This window comes from Gymnogyps californianus, chromosome 5 (assembly GCF_018139145.2).
Source record: "Gymnogyps californianus isolate 813 chromosome 5, ASM1813914v2, whole genome shotgun sequence".
Classification (NCBI taxonomy): Eukaryota; Metazoa; Chordata; class Aves; order Accipitriformes; family Cathartidae; genus Gymnogyps; species Gymnogyps californianus.
This window is the reverse complement of record NC_059475.1, coordinates 43,387,681-43,415,255: the sequence shown is the minus strand read 5'-3', so window position 1 is coordinate 43,415,255 and position 27,575 is coordinate 43,387,681. Positions and strand designations below refer to the sequence as shown.

The window sequence follows — 27,575 nt, the reverse complement described above, 5'->3', positions numbered from 1 at the left end:
TGCTTTTCCACCTGTAATTGAGGCTATTAAGCAGAATGCAGAGGCTGAGCTCCACTCTCTATATCTACCAGAGTACACAGAAGGTGTAAATTCAACAAAACACATGTTGGGGATGCTGCTGCTGAAGTTACACTACGAGGGCTCATTGCCGATCAGAGTAACGCTCCTCCTGCCTGGAAGGTGCAGCTCAGCATCTTTTGTTCAGTAGAGACACTGCCATTTCCAGTGTAAATCACAAACACTGCTTAGTAAAAATCATCCTGGGATAAACCAATCTGGAAAATAGAGAGACACTGTGATGACACAATTGTCATTTTTAGAATTAGATTAGAATTAGAATTGTAGATTAGATTAGAATTTTTTTTTCAATAATTTTAATACTGTTTGAATTACTCCTTAGAAGAGATGGTATTTCTCTGACTGAATGAGGAACTTATAAAAATGCTGAATGTTAAATAACTAAATCCCTTTCAGATTTAAATAATCATTTGCCCACAAACTTTTCAGGATTTGGGAATTAATGTGTTAGGTTTCTCTGGCTACTAAAAATACCAACAAATCAAAATCGCCACTTTCATTCATTAAAAAATATCTTAAAATTTTTTTTTTTTTACAATACTGTGTGTTTTGTACACTGTTTGTCTCTGGTTATTAATGTACTATGAGCTGAGAATGCTGATGATCTAATTTGCTTCTGAAAACGTGGAAAATGTCTAAATCGGAAATGTTCCTAGAGGCCCGGGGGAAGAGTAATAAAAGTAAAGCCATCTTGAGATCCTAATCTGGGATAGTATTTTACATTGTTCTTGCCATATAAAGTAATTATGGAATCAACTATTAGAAGATGCTGAATTAGAGTCTGGATGGCACCAAAAATCACTGTCATGAAGGACGGGATAGGACATTTGCATGTGAAAGGATTGTGAACAGTATCTAAAAAGAATTGTGAAATTACTACCATATTTATTATTATAATTTTGTATCATCACAGTCTCATTTCAGCATGACCTATAAGAATAGATTAAATTAACGTCATTTTCTCTTCTTGTTAACATCTTTATCACAAGAGCAAGCTGTCACAATTTTAGTGTCTAAAATAGTCTGCGAATTACAGAGGGCAGGAGCTGGACCATTTCCCCATTCTGTGCCTTGGTTGGCTCACCTCTCCCGGTTCGCTCTTCCTTCCCCACCACACGGGGTGACAATCAGCATAAAAGCTCTTTGTATCCTGCTCTCTGGTAAAAAAAGAAGACAGCCTTCACTGTTTTGAACCTCAAGGTGAGTTAAAAATGTAGAAAAACAGAGCCAGATGAAAAGAGAGCGGAGGAAGCGTAGGTTTGAATGGAGGCAAGGATTAGAAAGGATCATACAAGAAAATTAAAGCAAGTATATACACACTTGTTTTAATGTACATACATACAGATGGTTAGAATACACACTGTCAAAATAATTGCTTTTATACCTGCAACCACCCAGTCCCCCAAAATGATTTGATGATAAGAGAAAGATCTGTCTCTAGGACTTCATTGGCAGTTTTCAATAACAAGTATTTTGGACCTTAAAAAGACCAAGACTGTTACATGAAAATAATTAGGCCTTCAGAAATGTTGTCTTTTTATATAACTGGACTGTGAAGAAATAGAGGTTATGGTTGGTAAGTTTTGTCTTGTTTTTCCCTTCCATCTCCCTTTTTTCTTTTTCTTCATCAATTTCAAATAAAAGGACAGGAAAGAAAAGACCAAAACATCACCAAGGAATTTCCCAAGTGAAATTTTGAGACATTTTCTTACGTATTTTAAAAAAAAATGCACAAATCTTTCATTTAGATACCCGTTGAACAAAGGTTTCAGGACTTTGAAACTAGTCAATCCCTCCTTTCCCATACATTTTGTTTGCTTGGTTTAAAGGTACTATTCAATAAGTGAATATTCTGTGATATGTTGCTCTTCCTGATTCAACATTGTTAATTATTGTCTGAGCTGCTAAAGTCCATTTGTACCTATAGAAATGAGAAGTATGTCCCAGGTACAAGTTACACGAGATATCTTACATTTTTTAGGAAAGTAGGAAGTGGTTGAAGGAAGTGAAACGATAGGGTTTGGATATCAGGTGAAAGAATCCTGCAGCCTCGCCCTACTTAGTTATGAATAAATATTACATCCATTTAAAGGTCTCTCAGATCACATTGTTCACTGGGTATTTAAAAAAAAAACATTGATAAACACAGACAGTAGCTATGTACTGTTCTCTGAATAACATCAATTCACTTTTGTATCTTTTAGTAGAGAAAAAAAAAGAGATTTTTAGTTTGGAGGGTTTTTTAATAACTTAGACTCATAACTTGCCATGGTATTTACAACATCAGGCACAAGCACTTTCCTTCAGAGTGAAAGACCCATTTGTGATGCCTTCAGGCTCCTGGCATGAAGGTGCAATGTGACGTCTTTCCTCCATCCCTCAGTTACCCATGGAGCAAACAGGACCTCCAGTCATGGAGGGAAGCCCTGTTTTTTTCAGGCTAAATGTTAGCTAGCCAACATGAGGGACTGGATGTGTGGGTATTTCACTAAATACCTCAGCTTCAAATTCGCTCTACAAACCCTTGGGATTGTCTGTAATGGCTCTATGCCATATGATCTTGCAAAATGTACTGTTGCACCACTGAACGGATATCAGTACTGCTGCTGTTGTGTTATCATTATCTTATAGAGTGTGATATAAAAATCCAGAGCCATATAAACAGCATTTGGAACAATGATGGTTTCCCGATTAGAGCTGGCTATTCTTGACATTTAGAGAAAATACAGATAACGTCCCCTCTTTTCCCTCCACCCAGCTGAGCTCTGCTGCTCCAGGACATACTCCTTTGGGCTCAGCGAAAGGGCTACGTGCTCAGCTGAGTCCCAAACAAGCAAAGGGATGTAGCAGGTTTTCCAGAGAAAACCATAATTCCAGCAACAATTATAATTCCAGCACTGCCTGGAAAAGGCACAAAATGTATATATTCCATGGAAAATGTTGTCAAAGAAGAAAAAAACTGGTACCCCAGGAGTACTTTATTTGACCCCACAATACTTGTGCATGGACATAACTTTGTTGAAAGCCTTGGCCAAACTGGTGTCAGGATGCCTCTGTCAGTGAACACCTGTGCTGAAATGCTCGTGGACCCGGAGGATGCATGGAAGAAGTAGCAGCACGAGCTACGCCACGCTATTTAAATCTGCTCAACATGGAAGGCTTTTGGAAGACCCCATGTCTATCCCTTTAGTTCTACTCTGCTTGATAATCAGCAGTAAGGTGAAACCAATGGTTTAAACAAGCAGACAAATTGTTCTAATTGCTAATGAACAGATTTGGGGGGTTTGGTGTCTTCTTCACCTAAACGTGGTTTTCAGTGCTGGCAATCCAGAGGCTCTGCCTGTCTGACCATTCATCTGACCATTCCTTAACCTCTATCTGCCAAGCTATCTGGGTTAAAAAGAACACCGCAACCTAATACCAAGGCAGCAGCTGAACAACAAAGCTGACAGAACTGGGGGTACAGTGAAGAATTAGGTTTTGGCAACCTGCTGTTCCAGCTCAGCAGCAAATAAAGCAGTTTGCAGCATTATTTACATGCATAATTCACGAGAGTGCTTCTTAGAGAAAAGTAAAACCAAACCCTTGTGGAGTTCCAAAATAATCTCTACTTTCTCTTTGATATGTTGAATATGTTGACAGCTCATTAGTATTGGGGTTTTTTGGTCTAAGACTATCCAAGGGGTATAACTGCGTACCAGTTTCCAGAAGGATTAGGAGAATAAGGCATAATTTGATGTGGGTCATGTTGTTGTCAAATGATGGCTTTTCAACATGGTATATTTATATGCTACTAATTCCAGTTTCCATTGTATGTAAAGGATGATTACTTATTTAATGAAGAGACTTCACTGGAACAGAGTTTTGTCACAAGATAATGGTCTCATGCTGTTAACTAAATGGGAAAGCATTTACTGTAAAATATATACACTCTGATTTATGAGATTAGCTTGTACAAAGGGAAGATCCAGCAATGGGATGTGGGCAAACATAAGAAAATATATTACGAGAAAAAGAATATTTGCTTGTCTATAACAAAAAAAATGGTAACACACAAAAAAAGACTACTTTGTTGTATCTTTATCTTCACAATACATGTACATGTCAATAACTGGTTATATCAGTGCAAGTCATACGCATCTGTGGGAAAAAACCAAATCACTTAACGGTGATTGCTACAGAACTGCACGATTCAACCCTTCTGCCATTGGAGACTGGGTAAATAAAACAAAAGGGTATTTTCTATGAGTTTCTCTGCCTCTTGGCTTAGGTATCCTCCACCCCTAAGTACATGTTACGTGCTGCATTCAGCACGTGTTCAGGGAGTGCTCCTAACTCCTCTTTAAGTTCCTCTATTTCTATTACCAATATAAATTAACTTGCATATAGGAGCTTCCTAGTATTCCTGAATGTGGTGTTAATATACAGCTATAAACCCAAAGTGTTAATCAGGACTAGTGAGACAAAGGATCTCCCTAAAGGGAAATTGTCAGTTACATAATCAGAATACATTAAAATCTAGTAGATTGCATGTTTTTAATAAAAAAGAACAAAATGAAGGGCTGAATTTATAGCCAGCAGACAAAGCTCCCTTAAAAATAAGCCTATTAATGCTTCCTGCAAGGTCAGATCAAGGGTGATGAAATGAGAATTGACCAAACACGAGAGCAATTCCCAGCTAAATAAAAAGCCAGATATTCTTTTCTTCACTGACAACGGAAAATGAACATAGAGACAAGAAGGGTTGATCACTGATGCCAAAAATGTACTTTCCATTCTCCGAGCTTTCTAAAGTCTTTTCTTTTATCCATTTTCTATTTTTCATCATATTGCCATTCTCCCTTTTTTGTCAATGACCTTTCTTCAGTCCAACTCAGCTTCTGTCTAATGACCTGAAGAGGCCTTCTTCACAGGCTGGAAAGCTTTAGATTTAAGATCCCCCTCCTTCATTAGAGTGAAAAGTGAACAGCCTCTATGTGCTGGGTGTTAATGAATGTGAAGAAAGATTTTTTTTGTATGTGTTTTACACATTATGTTCTTGACTCCTTGAGGTGCTACAATAAATTGCTGCGCTTCATTTACAAGGAGTGATAACAGAAGCAAAATGAGGATCTGGCGGCAAATTACTTCTCAGTTCACCCTGGGTCAGGCTGCTGGGGCTAATGAGAAGAGGTGCTCTAATTTTAAACTCCTCCTCGACCAAGCTATTCTTGCATTAATGTTCACTGCTATAAATTGTAAAGTCAAATGAAGGAGCACTGTTGAAAATTAACCAGTATTTTTATCCTTTGAGTACCCAATAGAACATATTTTGGCTTCTAAGCCTGGTGGTTATCAAAGGCAGCACAGCTACACCAGCCACTCCTGCCTCACCGCGGCAGGATGCTCCCCGCACGCACACACCACTGTTTCTGCCTTTTCTTTACATGAGAGGAGGAAATGGTGCGGGTTTCCAACAAGATTATAATTTAACCCAAAGAAGAAGGTGTTTAAAGCCAGCCTTTTTGTGTCCCTTTAACAGGACACTGCACACAGACATTAAAAGTCATGCAGAATTACTCCATCCATTTAATGCTGCCGCATGTTTAATGAATTGTAATTGTGTATATGGAAAGACCCTGTAAATCACTGACCCATTTAGGTCTATGAGCACTTTGTTGCTCTAAGCCCAAAGCAGGATTTGAGTAGTTAATGAGAAACTAATGCAGCACCTGCTTCTCTCATGAAATATCTTCCTAAGCCTATATTTTGCCAATTTAACAAAATCAAATACAATACAAATAATGAAAAAAAAGAAAGAAAGAAAGAAAAAAAACCCAAACAAACAAATACAACCCCAAAACAAAACCACACCACAGGGTTCATACTAAGGGAGTTATGCATCTTTGAAGAACACAGTTCCAGATTCTCATCACTGGATTTTTTATCGATAGCTTGGCACTGACTGCAACGATGTTAATATATCTAAAACATGTATCAATGACATGGCATTCATTTGTTATGTGATGTGTCTGTCCTGGTACATTCTTCCATGAAATTGCTACATAACATACAAATTAACCACACTACCCTACTCTAATCATTGTAATCAGTTATGTTTTCATGTGTACATTACTAATATATAAGGTTGTTGTAGTTCTTGTGTGTGGTTTAATTGCTTGTTTTTGCATATCTTGTGTGATTGATGATGTTCTAGAAATCTTTTCCCCGAAAGGAGACTTTCTAAATTACTTTGTTTAGATGCTAATGATTGTATTTCATTAGTGGCCCTCTCATCCAGAATCATCTTTAAATGAATGAATATGCCATAATTAAAAATCTGAATTATGAATTACTTTGAAAGGAGACAACATTGTCCCGATTTCCCACTGCGACTCAGTGTTATTTCAATTATGTAAATATGTTTAATCATTCCCCTTTTGTTTTTCTAATTATTTAATATTAATGTTGCTTTACCCCTTTATTGCTACAAGAAGGGATATGGCATCTTAAATGAGAGTACTTAGACAAGTGATACACAGATGACTAGATTCAAGCAGACATTTACCAGAATGCATAACCCATTTCAAAAACAAACATGCTATTAACATTCATACTAATATAGCAACACTAGCAGTAATTGCACTTCATGCATGTTTTGTCTTTATAAACCTAATGTATTCACAATGTACAATCTCCAATCAATTTTCTTATCAAACTTAAAATCCATTTGTACAACTTCAAATTCTCTTGAAGTGCAGATTTTAAGTAATGAGATTTCTCTGCCCACAGGCTGCACTTTTTCAATAGTTTAAAAAACAGATATAAATTATAAAGCATCTGGACATGAGATCTTGTTTTCTCACTGATACAGCCAGTTCTGTTTTATAGGACCGGCAAGCAAATTCTTTCCTGTGAGTCTGAGCAACATGAAAAAATTAATGCTCCTGAAAATTCTTGCAGAATACAGCACTTTTGCTGAGATTCACAAAACCAAAGGACTGTGAAATCAATATCTGTAAAATTATCAACATCATAAATCCACATAAGGAGTTACACATGCTACATAACTCATAATGGGAATTAATTATAAAATATTTATACATCATGGAAATGTTGTGTGAGTTTCTAACTAAATGTAATTATAGTCCAAAACGTAATAATTTGGCAATTGCTTTGAAACATCCTGGAGCAGAATTCCTAGAACTACAGTATCTCACTCCTGAGTAAGAGCAGCAACACAAGTTCAAAACATTATTTTAAATATCTTTGTTTGTAAATAATCTGAAACACAACCATAGGAGAGAGAAAGAAATGTGAGTTTTATTCCCATACTCTTTAAAGACCACTGCAGCCCTGTGAAAAAGTGGGAACCTGTTAGTGGAAGCTAATGCATCTGTTTCAGTTCTTATCAGCAACAGCCATAAAATTTTTTTAATATAAAAACCCCTATATTTTTAATTATAGGTTTTACATTTTGCCAACCACCAGAGTCAAAAAGGATAATGAAATGTGCATGAGTATTATCAGTGAAAACATCCTGCCACTTCCAGTTTGAGTTTATTACTCTCTGCTTTGCAGTTTTTGCAGAGAGAATACTTCCAATTAACATTGCTGCTCTTTCAGCCTCTGAATAGCACTTGGATGATTAAATACAAATGAAAAAAAAAATGCTAATAGCATGTTCTTGTTTGGATTTTTTTTTAAATAAAACTTTTCATAGGCAAAAGGAGGGTGGTCATTTTCCATGGACTTCTCTGTATTGATGCAAGCACAGTGGTGGGCTTTATTCAGCACATCACTTTTGCTATCAGAACGAAGGTCCTGCCTGCAAGCAGATTTGTGCATTTTGTCAAACACACTCACAATTCTGGCCAGTTCAGCAAGTTCTGTTACAGCATGTATTTTTGTGTAGATTTATTTTTTGTCACTAACTTCTTTCACAGTCTTCTTTAGTGGCACTGACATATTCAATCAAAAAATGACACAAGGTAGCAGCTGCAATTTCCATTCTATTACAATTTTGTGTGTATGTGTGAGACACTTAATTTCTATAACTAATTTAGAAAAACTAATGGAAGCAACACCTTAGTATTTCTGCATATCAGTTCCAGTGAACTACCATTTCTACGGAGACCACATTTTTTGAGAGCAGATACTTTCCAAAACAACTTTGAACAAAAGTCAGAGGAGGAGAGAAGAGAGAAATGGATATCCAAACTTTTATGAGCTGGTATGTTAAAAATGAGAAAGCAAACAGCAAGGAAGCTTAGCGTGGCAGCCTCCATTTTATATGTTAAATCTTTCACAAGACAGTTTAATTACAAAAATTAGGAATGGTAATTGCTACATATAAATGTAAAGTGTCTCTCTTGGCCCAGCACAGGGGATAAAAACCCCCAACCAAATCCCAAACTATAATGCCACTCTCTGTTCTCAGGATTCTTAAGTATGCAAATAGTTTTTCCACTTAAGATCTCACAGACACAGATCTGGTCAAAGCAAATTACCCAAACAGTTTGCATTCATCAGAGAGGAAAAGATGATAAGGCAGATAAAACCAATGAATGTAGACATTTTGAACAAAAGCCTGCCATTTTACAGAGGAGATTATCTTGTACTCTAATTCTCTAGTTATATAGGTAGCAGAAACTTATTTTCATATTATAAGATAATGTGAGGTGAAATGGCAGATAAAACCTGGCTTCACTGAGGTGAATGACAAGATTTTCATTGACATGAATGGAGTCATTTTGTTCTAGAAGGTTTATGCCGTGTGTCATTTTTTCAGTGTTTTTTGCAAAAATACTAGCCTTTTTAACAGAGTTCTTCAACGTTCAGTATTATTTGTACAGCCTATGTTCAGCCTGGTCACATGGAATTAATCATCTCAAAAAAAAGATCAGCTAGAGTATCAGTTGTAATTAAATTTTCTCATATTCATTTTGTGAATAAAATATTCCCCTTTTTTTACATTTTAATTAAGATGGGCATAATGCATGGAATTGTCACATGGAATGTTGCTCTGTGAAATGTTAAATACGACTGATCCTCTAATAAAATACAAAGGTACATAAAATCTTACTCTTCGTGTAAATGCTTATAACCTTGTCACATAGATGTCCCCAAAAGCATCATCTGTGATTTTATTACAGCCTTTTCCTTATCAAATCTCTCATTGCACAACATTTAGGACCAGGCTTATGACAGAACCCAGACCCTGATACAAAACTCAGGCAAGCTTCAGGTGCCAAACTCCAAAACTGCAGTTAAAAATTATCCCTGGTCAGCAGCTGATACTGAGAGCACCTCGCCGATTTGGGGGCTCCCTGCATAACCAAAAACCTTGCTGAATGTCACGCTTCCTCTGTACATCTTGAACACCCCTACTCTGCACAGTGGGGTGTCGAGCACCCACCTCAGCCCTCTGAGTCCAAGGAGTAGGAACGATGGTGCCACGATGCTCTGGTTCAGGTGGTACGAACCACCACCTACCGCACAGTAGTAGGGGCCATTTTTAGTAGCTCCATGAGTGCCACCCTAAAATGAGAATGATGGCACAGTTGTCAGTTATCTGGGTGAGTCTAAGCAAACTTTCCACCATGTCTTGGGTGAGGACAAATATTCATATTATGAATAACAACACAAATTAATGAAATTATGAATAGAACTGGTTGTTACAAAAGTAAGGAAGATTAAACAGTAAGACTATGAAGTAACATGATTAACACAATACACAGAAGCAGGTAAATCAATTGCAATTAGTGTTCTGGTTATGCTTCAGCCTTCTGGGTTTATGCAGACACTATCACTGACCCATTTGAAGAAAACCCATTAAAATCCTTATCCTCCCTGTAGCGGACGTAAAGAATAACTGATCGTCATCCTCTTCATAACTGTCTGTGACATACTGAAAGAACTGTGTCTTGTTCACTTTTGTGTTTCCCTTCATTTAGCATAAACTGATCCAGACACATCATGTTTTCCCCAGTTTAGCAAATATGACTTCTTTATCATTCCTGTGGCCTCTCTCTCCAGTGACCTGCTTTTTTCTGGAAGTACCATGTCCAAAGCTGGACACAGTACTCAACACGAGTAACCACCTCTTACGTCCATGATCTGACGCTCCCATTAACACCTCTCAGAATGAAGTCTGTCTCTTTTTCTGCAAGGATTGCTCCAAATCATTTCCAGTTCTACTGCTGTTTACAATCTTTCCCAAATTATCACCTCTGGGATCTCCTCTGATGTAATGGAAAAAGCTAGTCTGACTCTTACTTGTAAATGGATTTTTCTCAGATCAAAGTCTTAGGTTAACCATTAGGAAAAAATGAGATATTTGTAATCTCTAGTTCATTTTAGAACAAACAAATCACTTCAGACCATAAGGAGTGACTGGCAGTGTCATTAGTAAAAAGTATCACCACTAGCAAAGCCCACTTTACAGCAAACAGCATAAAAACTGAACTTCATCACAAAGTTCTTTTCACCTCGATCTGAGATAGGAACTTAACACTAACAGGCACACAAGAGGTTTTAATAGAATCAGTTTTTAATTGCTTACAGCTTTTTTATCAGCTGCTGAGAATATTAAAACCATCAAAACAACAAAATCTTTAACCTGAACGACACAAAAGATCTAATTTAACTCCACCTGCCTCCCCAGAGCAAGTGCTTACACTACATTACTGAGATTGTTCTGGAGATGTCCTTGTAGTAGCTGGAAACACTTAAAGAAGCAGCATCAGAAACAGCTTCAGCTTTATTTTAAAGAAAGGAGCTGGAAGAATCACTTCATTAACCAAAGCCATCGGTCAGGGGAAATTAAAGGGTCCCAGGCCACAGCAGAAGGCAGGTGCTAGGGCAAGGAAGGGCACCCTGGCCCAGGCCTGGGGTAGTTCCTCTGGGCTCAGTGATCTGGGCACAGCGGTGCCCACCTGGGCACTGGGGAGCGGGGAAAATGAGACCTTACCTACGTCAGCTAAGCTCCTGCCGGTCTGGTGAAGAAGGCAGAGGCCGAGTGCCATGTACATACAGCCTTGCTATTGAGTTTAGAGGGATGAATGTCAGAATAATTATTATACATCTAAAATTGTTAGACTCACCATTTCAGACCATAAGAAATGCCTGCTAAGGTTGCCTGCCACTTTCAGGGACAGGAGAACTGGACTCGGACCACCAAAATGAATTCTGTTTTCCCAGTTCAATGGCTGAACTGAAAAATGGGGGGGGAAATAGTTCCATCTTGGTTCTTAAAAACGTACCTTTTCTAGCTTATTTTTAAAAACCACTTCCAGGTTCAGCATCTTGACTCTGAAATCAGTTTCAAAATGAGACATCAAATGATTTACTTTTGAAAATATTGAAAGAATTTCAACTTCTTTCCAACTTCTTTTTGTCCAAACTCATCACCAAATTTGACCTAATTTTATAGAAAGTTTTGGTTCCTATCCTAACGTTCCATTTTCAGCAAATGTAATGTTCATTGAAAAAAATTCTGTCTGGCTGCAATTCCCAGAAGAAAGGTGAGATGTGTTTGAGACAGACTTGGGCAGACAGGATTTTGTGGGAACGAGGATTGCTTAAAATTCTTCTGGATCTGAAGAAGAAACAAGTCTCAATACACATTACATATTTTTGACAAAGAGCAAAGAAGTTATAAAATAAGATATCCAAAGATGCAACATATGAAAAAGTAATTTTATTTCAATCTTTTGGACCATTCAATGCCTTTTAATGAATTTCTAGAAATGTGCCAATTTCAAAATACAAAAGCCATTTCAAAATGGTAAGTCACATTCTTTCTTGGAAAATACCGGAGTATTTCAGCTTCTCCCCCTCAGTTTTTTTGGGGTCCAAAATCTTCACCATATTTGATTTGATTTACTTATTTTTTTTAGCACTGTGGTTCTTCCTGCTCCACAAAAAATGCCTTCTTGAACAATTTTAATGATCTAGTAAATGCTAATACAAAAGATGACTGTATGCAGGATAGGGGAAAAGAGAGTTTCCCATAACTGTGATTTTCCTTATGCCATTGCAGTGTTATTTTAGTTTAAATGAACAGCAGCCTCATCTAAACAGACAGACTGGCTAGAGGTCAAAAATCCAGCACAGACAATTTTGCACAGTAGCAATTTACACCAAACTGGTACTGGTAAGAGCTGGCCACTTCCCTGCTTCCCTCACTGTTTGCCCATCAAGCTTCTGGCTGCTGCTTTCTCAGATGCCAAGAATCCTGCATTTATTTTGGCACAGTGGACCAGCTTCCAACAAAAGGAAAAGGAGAGCCCTACGTTTCTCAGTGGTTAGGTCACTGTCCTAGGAGATGGGAGCTGAGCATTTTCATCCTCAGCCTCAGGGGCATCTACATAATGCTCTGAACCATCAGCAGATTTTAAGACAACTCAGCTGTGAATTCATTTTTAGGTATTTCCATCAGGACTTGAAACTCTGTTGTTAATAGTACTATAGGCAACTGTTCCTGCCATCTGGAATGAGTGTCAGTGTCTATGTGTGAAGAAGAAAAGCCCTCCGCTTCCCTGGTATTCAGCTTTTGTTAATGCTGGATAACACTGATGGACTCCCTTTTCAACCTTCTACATCAGCTTTAAACTTACAGATGTCTCCTTCCAACATGGTTAAAAGAGAAGTCAAATGACAAAAAATGCCTGAGGAAAAGGGGGAGAAGGTAGGAAAGAGATGACTAATGGCACTGTTCTTACTGCCACTGTTGTTGTTGGAGCTTTAATGGTGCCTCAGAAGATGCTAAAGAAAAATTATCCTTCCTTCCCCGAAGGGTTTACAGACAAACCAGCAAAGAATATACAAGATGCATTGGAAAGACCAGAGGTGGGGATCATTAGGATTTAAGTACTTTGATTGCAACTTGAAATGTCCATCCTGAAGGAAGAGACAGATTTTGTCCAAACTCAGGACAACCCATATTGAATGATTTTTTTTTTTCCTCCAAAGTTGAAACTCTAAAAAATATCTGATTTGAAATGCCAAAATTTTTGAAATTTCTAATTGAAGGAAGACATTTCCACTGTCTTGCAAATCCATTACAAATGCCTAAAAAGCACTTCCTAGTGCATCAGCTCAACCTAAGTTGCTTTGAACACACTGTTCTCTGGGAAAGAGACTTTTTTCTCATGGGGCTCAGGGAGGGAGCAGGAAGAATGTGTTCACCTAAAGTCATGCAACTCACAGGGAGACAGACTGAGGAGAGATGTAGTCCTCCATCAAGCTGATGCAATAGAGAGCTAGTGGGGACTTGAACATTTACTCCTAAAGGCAATTCACTGCCACGGAAATTTAGGTTTATATTTTATCAAACCAACATGAAACAGAACATTCTACTAGAGTCAAACCAACCCTAGTTAAAACATTTAGTTAAATTAAAAACATCCACAAAGAAGGGATTTCTAATGAAAATCATTCACGTTGTAGAAACAGTGTTTTCCAGCAGTAGACCATTCCAATGGAAAAGCCATACCTACCTACATCTATTTCTTTTATTGTTTCCCCTTCTAGTCGTAATAAGCCAATGTTTGGGATTTGCTGAATTGTTTCTATTAGGTGGCGAAGCTTGTGATTTGAGTCAGATATTTCTTTGCTACAACTCTTTTCCTACACAAAGAACGTACATATCATTCTGCTTCCCTGAGCACAATAGGAACAGACAAGAAAGAGTGCATCTGGGCACACTTCCAAGCTTGCCTTTTCAAACACCAATCTGCTCAAAAGAAGCTCAGTCTTGGCTTCTTCTCAGGGCCAATGCTGCTCCGAGTGCTCCTGCCTCTCCTGCTGCAGCTCTTGCCTTTCTGCTTCCAGAGCAAACATCCGCAGCTGTGTTCCACCCACTGCCCCTGCTCTGTGTTACCAAACAATGGTAATCCCCCCTCCTCCAAAAAAAATCACCACCGTAGTCTTTCAAAGACAGTTTTTCTGCAATATTTCTAACTGTTTTCTGCTTTGGGTACAGATATCTCTTATTTCATTGTTTGCTTTCATAAAGGATCTTGACTGCATTTTCTGTTCAGTTAAAATTAAGAGAACCAGTGTGCCAAATAGCTTGGCTACGATTGCCAAAGATAAGCTTGCTGGAAACTATCCCCTTCAGTGCCACAGACCTGTTCATTGTCCAAGTGCAATACGGAATAGACATCTCTTGTAGAACACATCTCTGATTCATCCCCACTTAATTAACAGTGCATAGTTGTTTCTTAGCCCAAATATCCTCTTATCCATGGCGCTGTGCCTTCAATCATGTTTCGTCTTCTAATGATGCCTATACCAAAGTGAATAAGTCTAAAAAAAAAATATTTTTCAAATTACACAATTCAGGAAATTTTACCATTGCTTGCAGGAAATTATAACAAGAAAAGCCAGCCGGGCAAGGAAAGACATACAAATTAAGCAGCACAATAGCAGCTTTCTTTCAGAAAGCTTGAGGAAGAGAAAAGGTCGATCCACCACAATAACTGGTGATGTTGCCCAGTTACTATGAGTGGTTTTGGAAGTCAGATATTCCAGTGCAGGGAAGGTGAAAAGATGCCCTGGCAGAGTGAAAATAGGAACAGGAAAGATGTAGCCCCAGGAATGCCTAGCACCCCTCTGGGGTAGGATGGAGAAGCTAAAAGCCAGTCTTTCAAGCTAGCTGAGATGCTGAGGCAGCAAAAAAAGGAGTTCATTTAATAAACATTCTAAAATTGTGTTCTCTTGTCTTTTGTATTTGTTCCCATGATTGCAGATCCCATATTATTTACTCCTTATCTTAATAGAATGAAGTAAAATTACTTTTTTAACTTAAATGTTGTGATAAAGCACAGGGTGCCTCATTCACTTGGAGAGTGCATACATTTCCAAGAACGTGTGCAATGCTCCTGCAAGAACTGAATCCTAGGTTTGCAGAGAAAAAACTTTGTTGTCCAAGTTTGCCAAAGACCTGCTGGCAAGCGTCAGAAAAATGAGGGAGGGGCAATATTTTAGTGACTATGATGTTTCCAGATTCTTTGAGAAACTCTGCCTTGGATTGTAGCAGTATGGAGCTTTCTCTCAACAGCTTCTCACCTAAAAAAGGGACAAGGAACAGGAAAGAGATCTCCTTTCTCCCCCCTTCATCATGAATGTCACTCCTACACAGTGGTTAAAACTACAACCAATACGCAGGGTTTTTTATTCTGGAAATTGGTCTAGTCTGCAGAGAAGGAAAAAATGTGTGGGAGGTGCGGAGGCAGATTAATGGGTCTGCCAGGGGGAGGCACTGCCCCACTATTCTTCTGAGTAACAGGGACCAGTGAACCAAATTTAAAGAAAATCAACATTTCCAGCAAACCCCCAAACCACCATATGAAATAGGAAATGCAAACATCATATACCAGCTATCACAGAGCAAACAGTAGATGTGATCTCATTAATCCCTGATTTGATATTATGCAAATTAAGAAGCATATTTGTCTTTTCTGCGTTTCCATCTAGACTTTGCTAACAAATCCTGTGTTAGCTCCAAATGAGAGGCCCAACCAGGCCTCAGAATATTTTGACAAGGACAATGTTTTCTCGTGGGCAGTAGTGCTAAGAATGACACCTCCATCAGAAGAGGGCAGCTCGAAGGCCACAGCAATCTCATTGCAACCAGCGTTTTTCATAGGAGTCCTTGTTCCAGCCCTTCAGATAAGATGGCATGGCCACTCATCCTGTGCCAGGGTGTTGGCAACTACCTACAGACCACATACAGATTTGCTGCAGAGAGAGCGCAAAGAGCCCTGTAGCTGCCTGTGCATGCTCCGCTGCTCTGGTGGCTGGGCACCTAGGCAGTTTTCAGGTTCAAACTCAAATTGCAATAATTAAACCTGTTGCTTTTCTGCCTGAGACAATGTCTCTTCTGTGTTGTCTTGGCAATAACAGAATCTGGTTTGCTATCCAGCGGTCATGTAGACGTCAGGCCAAGGCATAGAGCGGTAACATTGCCATCACTGTTAAATCAATACAGTCAAACCTGCTTTTGTCTTGGCAATGTGCCATGTATATCTTTGCCATTTCATGAGACTTTGTCATTTACAGTACTGGCATTATTCTGCTCATCTTGTAAGTCTTTTTTTCTTTCAACTGCTGCAGAGGGATGTCACACACATGAATAATTTTCAAGTTTGACCACCAGCCTGAGATCTGGCACGTTTGTGCGCTCTTTTCACCAGTGTTAGCAACAGTATGGGCTAACTAAACTTTTGGGATAACGACATACTCAGCTTGTTATAATAAAGTTCATGCTATACAGAATCAGCTGGTTAAACTATACCAAAAGCAATTAAATAAATCTGTGCATTCCAGCATCTGCAAGATATTCTTTGTGGAAATCTACACTGTAGGTTACTTAAAGAGCTTTCATAAGGACAGTGACTGTCATGAGGGGCAGCCTTGTTATGGTCTAATGTGCAACGTCCTTCAACCAAAGAGAGCCTTTTTAAATGGTTGGGAAAATTTTATTAGCTGCAAGAGAGAATATTACATTCTAGTTAAAAGAGAGAGAGAAAGATTCAAAACTATAAAAAACTAAATATTGTTTCTTCCTTATGAAGAGGTATAGCACTACTGTGATAAGAATACATGGGAAAACTCCTACAAAGTATTTGGGTAAAACATTTGCATGAAATGCCGGCAATGTTATGTAAATACTGATGATGATTAAATGCCTAATTAATTATTATTATTATTTGTATTACATCCATATTTGAACACTCTAATTAAGAACACAGTTCCACTGAGTTCAGTGCTGTACAAATATGTCAGGGAAGAAGCTCCATTTCCCTGGTGAGTCTGCAATCCAAACAGCAAATGCAAAGTAGAAAGGGAAAGAAATTCGGAAAGTGACTTACCCAAGGGCACACAGTAAGTCACTGTCAGAACTGCGGGGGAAAAAAAAACCAAAACAAAAAACCCCAAAACCAGTCTTAGTGCTATCAGACCACACTGTCTCTATTCAAATCATGAAACATGTAAGCCTGTACGGCTCTGTTTACCCACAAACACTTCTTCCTTATCCTTCTCCTTTTGGATGTCCCTGTCACTACTTAGTTTATAAGTCAACTGAACCATCTGAACATAATCAGATATTCTGAAAGGCACAGATATTCTTTCCATATATCACAACATAAACTGGAAGTTTAGCCCTTCCCATGCTACATATATTTTATCTGGGATAATACAGTGTGTACACACACAAACCAAAATCAAACAAAACCCAAGAGGTCAAGTCAAGGACCCAAGAAGTCACTGAAAAATATCAAGCGATGAGATGGCCAAAGATACCTCAAGCAGAAGAGAGTACCCTTGCACTGATGTTTGGAGGAGGACAAAAAGGTGCTCTCGCAAAAGGAGGTTCCCAGATCCAAGGAGGCACTGATCCTGCCACAAAGTTGGGCTAGTGTTCAGAACAAAGAGCAAGACCAGCCAGCCTCAAAAACAGGCTGAGCAACAAACAGTAAGGAGAAAGAGGCACCTCACAACTTTGGTAATGGAGTAACACAATAATATAAGTTGAATTCTCCAAAATTTCTCTATGCTTCTATGTCATTTTTAACTGTGTTACCAGAGAGCTGCTCTCAGGTTGTGGAACCTTGCATTGGGTCAGTGGTACCTGCTGGTCCCAGCTGCAGCATCCCGCTGACCCAGGAGGACTTGCTGGTCCCACAGCTCCCAGGTAATCGGCACATAGCAGCAGCAGTGTGCAGCCAGAGCAGAGCACACCACAGCCATTTGGCAGCATTTCCACATGTTTCTCTCCTTTTTAATGGAAGAGGACAGACACTTTAGCTGCAAGGAATACAGAAATCCTTGATAGAGACTGGGAGGGGGGAAGATCCACTGGAATACTGGGATGAAAAAAAGCAACTTGTGTAACTGCACTTTCCCTAGAACACTTTTTCAATTTCAATGGAAGAGTAAAAGAAATTTTAGTTAAATACTTTTGGCCAAATACAGAAAATTCAGATTTGGGAATGTTGCCACTGTGACTCATGTTGCCACTCACCACTGGGGATGAGGCTTCCCAGGCTCAGTACAAGGTGGTTTCCCTTCCAGCTGAAACGTCCATCACTCCCAGCCTTGATAACGTGTGCCCTAGAAAAGTTAGCCAGATAGGGGAGTCCAGCTCAGAGAGAAAAGTAGAGAAACAAGCCACAATTTCCAGGTGTGAATTCCTGCATGCATAATTTTGGTAGTGAGCTAAGATTTTGGTTCAATGAAAACTACAATTCTCTAGTTATTCTGAAGTTTTGTTCAACTCCAGCCTCAACGATTTCAGTCACCAAAAAGGCACCACTTCAAATCCCTGGTTGGGTTTTGACATGTTCAGGTGTCCTGGTTTCAGCTAGGATAGAGTTAATTTTCTTCCTAGTAGCTGGTATAGTGTTATGTTTTGGATTTAGTATGAGAATAATGTTGATAACACACTGATGTTTTTAGTTGTTGCTAAGTAGTGTTTATACTAAGTCAAGGACTTTTCAGCTTCTCATGCCCAGCCAGCAAGAAGGCTGAAGGGGCACAAGAAGCTGGGAGGGGACACCGCCAGGACAGCTGACCCAAACTGGCCAAAGGAATATTCCATACCATATGACATCATGCCCAGTATATAAACTGGGGGGAGTTGGCCGGGAGGGTTGGATCACTGCTCGGGAACTAACTGGGCATCGGTCGGCAAGTGGTGAGCAATTACATCGTGCATCACTTGTTTTGTATATTCTAATTAATTTATTATTATTTTTGTCATTCTATTATTATTATTTTCTTCCTTTCTGTCCTATTAAACTGTCTTTATCTCAACCCACAAGTTTTACTTTTTTTTTCAATTCTTTCCCCCGTCCCACTGGGTAGGAGTGAGTGAGTGAGTGGCTGCGTGGTGCTTAGTTGCTGGTTGGGGTTAAACCACGACATCAGGTTTTCCAAGAAATCTCAACATTTGTAAGGAAAGCACATACTACGAAAAGGGGAAAAAAAAAATCATAATTTTATCATTGACTATGTTATTTGACATTGAAGAATTGTTTCAGTTAAAAATTTTCAACCAGCCTTGTAAAGAATATTTATTTCCACTCACTCTGTTATTCACACTGGTTTATATTCGTACCTGATTGCAGAATTCATGGATCAGCCTCTGCAACTGTATTTAGAGATACTTTAAATATAAAAAAGAACCCCCCAAGAAACAGCACCTCTTTCTTCCATTCCCTCCCTTCCTGCTGAAACACACCTGGCTCACCTCAGAAATCTTTTTACAGAAAGATCATGTAATAACTTGCAATCAATCCCAAGGCCAGTTTTATTGCACAGTTACAGCCAAGCTGTACTCAGGACCAGATCAAGGGATAAGAAAAAGGTAATTTTCTGTCACCCTTGTTATCCATCCACATCTCTCACACAGTAAAAAGCAAGGAGCTAATTCAGTTGTCAGGACAATTTAGAGAAGTTTTTCTGAATTACTTATCTGCAACGAGCCTCAGAAGACTGTCCCATCAACGGCAAGCAACTGAAGCAAAGCAGCGATCTGAGCTTACCTCTCCCCACTGCAGCATGCCAAACGCAGAAGGAAGCAGGGAAGAACAAGACCTGTGCAAGGTAATCACAGCTGGGACCAGAAATGTTATAAAATCCTGCAGAAAGTGTCAAAGGTGTGCCTGAAACATCAGAGAAGATCGAACTCCTGTTTTTCTCTGTAATGGGCTATCTGTTATGACTTCTGATCCTCAGATCACTACAATGGTATCTTGAGGATAAACAGCAGGACTTAGCTATTCCTGCAGGGAAACAGGTATCTGCAGGTCCAGATACTACTGAAATTTTCTATGCAACCAGAGATGCCCCCAAGCCCTCTCATGATGTTACTGTGAGTGTTGCCATGATTCCCAGCCTGTGCTGGGATCTCTTGAGTTTCCTCCTTGCTGTCCCTGGTAACGACACATTCTCCTGCTTATTTGTGACCCCAGCTAACAGTGGAAGCTTCCTACAAGATCCCAGAAAACATGAGAGGATGACACCAGAAAGATGAAGCAGCCACTAGCACTTGCAAAAGAGCTCTAAAGAGCCCAGCAGCGCTGCAGATCACAGCGCACCAGAGAGCTGTCAAAACTCAGCAATGTGGAGGTAGGGCTGATTGCCTCCACAGCCAGAAGGAGGGCTCAAAGCTGAAGAAAGCCACAATTCAAACACCTTGCAAACATTCTGGTGGTCCCACGGACTTTATGCCTATTAATGACACCAAAAGCAGGGAAGCTCTCCACTGAATCTATGGTGGTCTATTCAAGTCCTGAGATAAATACATTAGCTGTGGTCAACGTGACAATTTGGATAGAAGCAGCTGAGCAGTCAGCAGCCAAGATACAGATCCCTCCCTGACCGGCTTCATCGGATACGTACACAACTCTGCAAAGATAAATACATTAGCAGCTTTTCTGGTAAAGGACGAGTACGGATTCAGCAGCACCAACTGGCTAATGAGGAACTGAATTAACAAAGCTGACAAGAGTTCAGTTCCCCCACACTACCTGGATTATATTGACTGTGAAAAGAGAGGGGCACATATCCTATTCATGAAGGTGTGCATTAGACCCGCTTAGCCTTGCTACCCAATTTCCATCCCCTCAAACACCACCATCCCCCTGGAGATATTGTACCTGTAACAGATGGAATTGCTTCTAACATATGCATGATTTAAATAATTTAAATTCCAAGAAAATGTATTATCCAGTTCATCATCTAAATTTCAATGCTGTATAGTAACCAAACCTTAATTCATTAGAAATACTCCACAAAAGAGCCAAGTAGCAGAGACAGGCACTTTAGGTATGGTTTTAGGCTATCAGCCTCCTTTATCACAACCTGGGATTTTGCAAGCATTATTTCATCTTCATTGTGCCTGAAGCTTTCGTTCTCCATGATGGTTTGATCCTTTTTGCCAAGCCTCTTCAGCTGCAGAAAGCTTTGGTTTGCTTTCCAGTTCAGGTTCCTGTCTGCCAGTTCTAATCCTCATTTTCATTCTTGCCAGTTAGTCATCTGATCTCTTTGATCTTTTGTAGCAAGCCTTGAACTCTGTTTTTATTCAGATTAGAATCCAGTGTCAAGAAGTAATGTTTTCTTTTCCCTGTGGTTTTGCAGCCTTTATCTTGTTTAAGCTTGTTTTCTTCTTCCCAAGTTTTTCTATCGCTTCACCTGCATTTTTCTATGGTTTCAGGCCATGTTTCTGACCTACACACAGCATTTGTGACAACAGTTATCAGCCTCTGCTGGCACAATTGCACCTAATGAACACCTTCCATTTCTTCTCTCCTTTTCAGTTCCTAAATGTTGGTTAGGCAGTACAGAGGCAGCTGGTGTAAAGCACTGGGAGAGCAGTAAGTCACCCAGCTGTAACAGGCACTCCTTGGACTCTCACAGCCTGGTGTGCCGGTTTTGGCTGGGATAGAGGTAGATGTGTAGGATAATGGGTCTTTCCAGGGCTTATGTTCACTGGGGTGAGTGATGCACCCTGAGGGTCTCCGTTGTCACATGGGAAGTTCCTGAAAACCCTTCAAAACTTATGGTGGTGTGTGTGGGTGTCCAGGCTGGCTGCAGCATCTCAAAGCACCACCACGGGATAAATGATTACTCCATGTGCATGCCAGAGTAGATCCCACTGCAGATGACTGACAAACACAATTCATCCGGCTCACACAAAGGAGGATGGTGCTTGGCTTTCGCATAGATCATCTGGCTGAAGATGCTGGTAGACAGTAGGATCACTTCCTTGGTGCGCAATAATGGTTATGATCCTTGGTAGCCAGAATGGTCATCTGCGGTATCACTCCAGTGCGATCCAACAGAATTTTCCTCAAGGTTCCCTTCCACAAAGAGGGAGGAAGATTTTTCAGTTGAAATCAATGAAAACAATTAGTTGAGTGGGGTTGATGAGGCATGGGCTTATGAAGTGACACAACTGCCACAAACATCAGTGTTAACTGCTAATTCCCTGTAGAGGACACTTTTGGACAAGGTGTTAAATCCTCTATTTGGATGCACCACTATTCCTTAATTGGTTTATCAGTATGGACAGTGATGTTGGGATTAGTACCACGGTTCCCTTCGCATCCATCACCTAGCAGTGTATTCTATATCTCCATGCAAGGGGGGAAGGGAGGACATTGAGTCTTTAGCTTCAGAGCAATATAATGTTCTTAGTCCTCTTTTTGAAGAATCCCACAAAGATTTTTGGAACTATGTTTTTTTTCCATCAGAGGCTCCCTCATGGAGACTTCAATGTCATGAGCTTGGGCATTGGTCTGACATTACCAGCACAGCAGTTGTTAGAATTACATTTAAAAAATACTGAGATGACTAGCGCTAAGGATGTTAAGCCAAGAATACCCAAATTTTTTGCATTCTCAGACAGAAGACAAACATGCTGAAAACTTCTCTGGGGTGTGACTTTCTCCAAGGAGAACAGACCATGCCTATACATGAATCCCAAAGGTTCAGAATTTGGTGTAGAAGCCGTCATGGATGCAAAACACCAGATCCTATTGGACAGGGCTGCCAGATACAGCCTTTTTAAAAAATAACCATTTCAAATAAGGAAAGAAAAAAAGCTCTGCACACCTTTGTAAAAAGGTTTTACAGGTTTTAAAGTTCTCGAAAAGGATGAGCTGAGCAGTCATTGGGTCACATCTTAAAAGTGCTGGGGAAGAGCCATGAGTTTTGTGTTCTTTATAGCCTCACATGGAGGCATGAAAGTCAGGGATTATCTACATGTTCTCGAAAGACCCTGCTATTCAGAAGTCTGATTTCTCATACACGAAGCATACATGTGCCTCTGGATCGACACTGATAAGTACTCAAAGAAGACAATGCACTCCTCAAAACAGAAAATAGAGTCCAAAAACAATTCACACCAGACAACCTGAAATCCGTGCCATGAAGCCGTGAATATTCTGATTTAAAACATTGTTGACAAATTTTAAGGACTGTCGAGCTACAAAGTTCCCTTAAGCACAGCTAACAAAGAAGTTAAAGGTCAAGGGATCATTGTAGGATCCTTCAGAATGGACATTTTCTCCAGGAGGATGCATTACCTGTTTGTCCAATAAACCCCAGTATAACTTCTCCTCCAGACTCTCCTTGTTCCATAGATCTGGGAAAGGCTGGAGCATTGGTTCTGACTCCATAGCCTCTTTGCTCTGATGTTCTGACCAGCAATGTAAGTAAGCACCGATTCATCACAGCTTTCACAATACACCCAAGACACTGCAGATATAAACCCTGATTGGGAAGGAGATGGTGTGTGAAGTTTTCTTAGGAAATACCCTAAGGGGAAGTGGTCTTTTTTCTCTTGGTCTTATCCGTCAGGCATTAACTGCTTCCCTGGTTCCCTATGGCTGCAGAGTTTTCCTTTCCTAAGCCTCTTTCTCTTATGAATACATTTCATGCATTTCTTACCTGTACAGAGCTGCTGAGCCATTTGTTGCCATGGTTTCCTTAAATGTTTCCATGTCTGTCCTCTCCTGTTTTCCACAATATACAATTCAAAACTTTTGTCAGCCAGGATTTTAATTACTGACATAAGTCCACCTAAGTTAACCAGAGACCTTTAACACCACGATATTTGTATTTTATGTTTTGACTTAGCCATTTTCTAAGATTTAACAGAAAACAATTTCCTGTCTCCTAAAGCATTACTTCATTGCAACTCATAAACAGCGTGAACTGACAGACACATACAAAGAGTAAAGCTTACAAACGTAAAAGCCAGCTTCACCTAATTCTTAAAATTCAGTTTTTCGAACAGCTTGTCTAACTATGGTCTTCCAGGTCCCTATGCTATCTTCACCTCCTCTGAGATCTCCACACTGCTTAACCAAGAAGGTAAAGTGCTTTATCCAGATGACAATTTGTGTCTAAAAGCGTATGAAATTTAAAGACAGTCAAAGATGAGGCTAAATAGAAAAAAAGGGAAAAACTTCATGTTGCTTTTCTTCCATCTACTCACACTACATTCAAGTTTCAATGCTGATGGCTACAGGACCAGCAGGAATAGCCACATTTGCTTGAGTTTCTCTATCATTTCACTGCACAGATATTTATGTGTACATATAAGCCATTCTACTAGCCCCTTTTTTCACTCTAATAACCCAATAGTTATTCATTCTTAAAAAAAAAATAAAAAAAGCCCACATGCGGATTTATTTGGCTCATATTATAACCAGAAGTTACTTCTGATGAGTTAAAAAGGGAAAGAATATAAACCACTAGCAATTCAGCAGTAACATTCTGGGCAGGAAATCGCAATAACAGATAATAACATCTTCTTTAACAGTGGCTATGAGAAATATATATTTTTTTAATTAAACTTAATAAACCGACAAGTACCACATGAGAAATGTGACAGAGGGTGTGTGTGCAGAGGTGCCACCCTGGTGACTACATCGCATACCTCTGGCGTGGTTTGCCCCTCCTTTTCCTCCCTACATTTCTCATTTATGAACCACCAGGGCTCTTTGCTTAATTTAGACGCACGTCCTCATTTTCAGCCTCATCCCTCCCACTGTCAAATAGCTCCTCCTCCACATTGGTTAAGTACCCCCTAATTTTGTAAGGAAAAAAACGGGTGCAAAGCGCGGGGGGGCCGTATGAAAGCCGAGCTCTGCAAAGCCCGCCGCGCGGAGCCTCGCGCAGCCCGGACAGGCGGGGCCGGAGCAAAGTGCGGAGGCGCAGACTTTGGGCGATGCTAAAGCCGCGTAAGAGAAACGGCGGATGCTTACGCCGCCGCTAGCTCGGAGCGGCACGGCCGCCGCACCCGGCAGCGGCAGGGAAGCCCCGCTCCGCGCCGCCCCGTGCCCCGCTCCGCGCCCCCCGGCTCCGCGCCCCCGGGCCCCGCCCGGCGCGGTGGTGTCGCTTGTGCAAGGGCGCCATCTGCCGGGCGCCGCGGGCGGCGCCGCCGCCGCCGGCGCTTCCCGCCCTTCCCCGCCGGGCGCCCCGGGAGCCGGGGAGCCCCGCGGCCCCGGCTCCGCTGGGAGCACCGCCGCCGCCTCCTGCCCGCGGAAGAGCGGTGCCCAGCAACCTGCGGGCAAAACGAATAGCAAGGGCACCGAAGGTGAGGAGCTAATTCGGCAGAGCCTCGTCGGAAATGCAAGGGCAAAGGCAGGAGAAAAATCCTTTTTTTTTTTTTTTTCCTTCTCTCCTTTTTGCCAGGGGAAAATGTAATTCCGGGAGGGAGTTTATCACAAGATACTGGTTTATCATAACAGACCGGTTATCCCACCGTCAGGGCAAATACCTTCGCTGAAGGTCGTGCCCGGGAAGCAGAGCTCTGCGTGAGTCCCAGGCGAGCTCCGGGAGACGCCCGGTCTTCCTAGGAACAAAATACAGAGAGGTCAAGAAGAGAAAGGCAAGCAGGAGCCAGTTTCTGTGCTGTGAGCAAGGGGGTTCACAGCTTCCAATCCTCAAATAGCTACTGAAATAACTACTTCAGGGGCAAGTTTGAATGCCCGTGTAATCATTGATGCTCACGAAAAACATTCGGGGAAAGGTTCTTATCAGAGGCCAGCTCTGAAGTGAAGGATTTGGGGGGCTGACCGCTCAATCACTTTCATCATAGGGATGCTGAATTCCAGTTCCTCTAAGGAATTTGTTTGGAAAGCTCCTCAAAGCTTTTATGCCTGAACGTTCATGTTTTTCTGTAGTAAAGAGATGATATTCCCTGTATCCAACAGACCACAGTTACGACACTATTTTATACATATGTAGTTTTCACCTCTTTTTCTTCTGCTCACTAGTTTCCCCCTTAAATAAAGCAACCTACACCCAAAGAAACCCCACAAAAAATTACCATATGTTTTTGGCAAGTCAGAATCTGTGGTAATTTGCAGCTCTCTCCTTCAGAACTGCTGCCTCTGAATTTTAAAACTACTTATCTCAACAGAAATTGGTATGCTGGTAGAAAAATAAATCTCAATAGCTGTATAAGAAGAAATTGTATTCATTCAACCTCATGTTGAGGACTTTGCTTTGTAAGACGGTATTTTGTAATATGTCAGGTTTTGCATTTCTAGTCTTCGTTGTTTAAAGTGACGAGCAATAAACTACCTTTTCTTTTTATCCTCCATCACTAAAAAGTTAACAATTTCCTACAACATCAAATGGAGCACAACAAAAAGAGTAAAAACTCCAAGTGAAAAATACTTGAAAAAAAATCTTGAAAAATCATACCTACTCTTGTTTGTAATGTGTGAAATTATTGCAAGTATGTTCACTATGAGGACTATTGATAGATGACTCACAATTTAGCTAAATTCAATAAACCACATACTGTGCCTATCCCAGTAGGTGACTCATGCATTTTGTATTTCAAGTATCAAATGTTTGCCAAAAACAGTATTTAAAAAAGTAGGAAAATTGTTCAAAAGGGCTTGTGAATAGGTTGGGACTACCCACAGGCAGCTCTTACTTGTGTTCTGACCACTTACATAGGATTTCATGGCACCACTGTAGTATTCTGCTAGAAGGAGTGCTTAGCCACAGCAGCCCCACCTTACACACTTCATATGCTTTTTTTCTTGCATATATTGTACCTTTTTAAATACACACACATTAGAATTTAATGTGATACTTTAAAGCAGTTGTGTTTTAAAGAAAAAAGCCTGCAGAGTAAACATTTTCCCTACAGAGTCACTGCTCTGTAATTTTATACACATTTCCTAATTTTCCTAGCACCATGCTTTGCCCTTCTAAAATTAAATGTAAAAAAATAAAATAAAACAGCAATCTCAAAAGAACTATTCAGCCAGTCCCTGAACACTGTATAATAGTATTTTAAATCAAATAACTCAATGTAAAAGTGGCAGAATTGGGCCCACAAGAAGGAATAAGTTTCAGTCCTGCTGTCGATGCCTTTTCACTGTTTCAACAGCCTGCAGGGTGGCAAAGGAGGCTACTACATGCTGGTGACTCAATAGGTTAGCTTAGATTTTAGGCAGTTTTCCAAACTCATTCGTACAGACCTCAGAATGCATCTGGATCTTGTTTTCAACTTTGAGTGGGGGTTACCTGATGCCAGAATATTGTGCATTGCATATGCACAGCATCCACCTATCATAAACTCTTTTGTGAAGGCAAAGAATCGTGTGCCTTCATGGCACACGATAAGAAAGGACAATTTTTTCACCAGAGCCTGTGAATTGTACATATTTCTAGCGAGTGTGAATTAAGGTGTCTATCTTCTGGGTGACTCAGAACAGGTGAAATATTTGGTGACATATTTTTACATGTCCGGTCACTCCTTTAATTGGTATCAAACAGTGCAATTTCATTACTGATCTCTCCCAGTGTTCCTTTGGCACTTTCCCTGCTGAGCTGGCTCTTACTCTAACTTTACCAAGTCCCTTCTGATCCCTGGAAGAAGCCAGTACAGTGTCATCTAAAAAGAAATGAACTCAAAGTTCATGTTGACTAGGGATGTATTAAGTTGATGGAGTCACAACTTTCATATATGC

General features: G+C 40.2%; 1 long non-coding RNA gene across 1 annotated transcript in view; it reads right to left on the bottom strand.

Moving 5' to 3' along the window:
- LOC127017220 (uncharacterized) overlaps positions 1-27,575 on the bottom strand; it is a 50,203-nt gene that overhangs the window by 5,814 nt on the left and 16,814 nt on the right. The window contains exon 2 of the long non-coding RNA XR_007766551.1: positions 1,163-1,235. This is a non-coding gene — a long non-coding RNA (uncharacterized LOC127017220). The remainder of the gene's footprint in view (positions 1-1,162; positions 1,236-27,575) is intronic.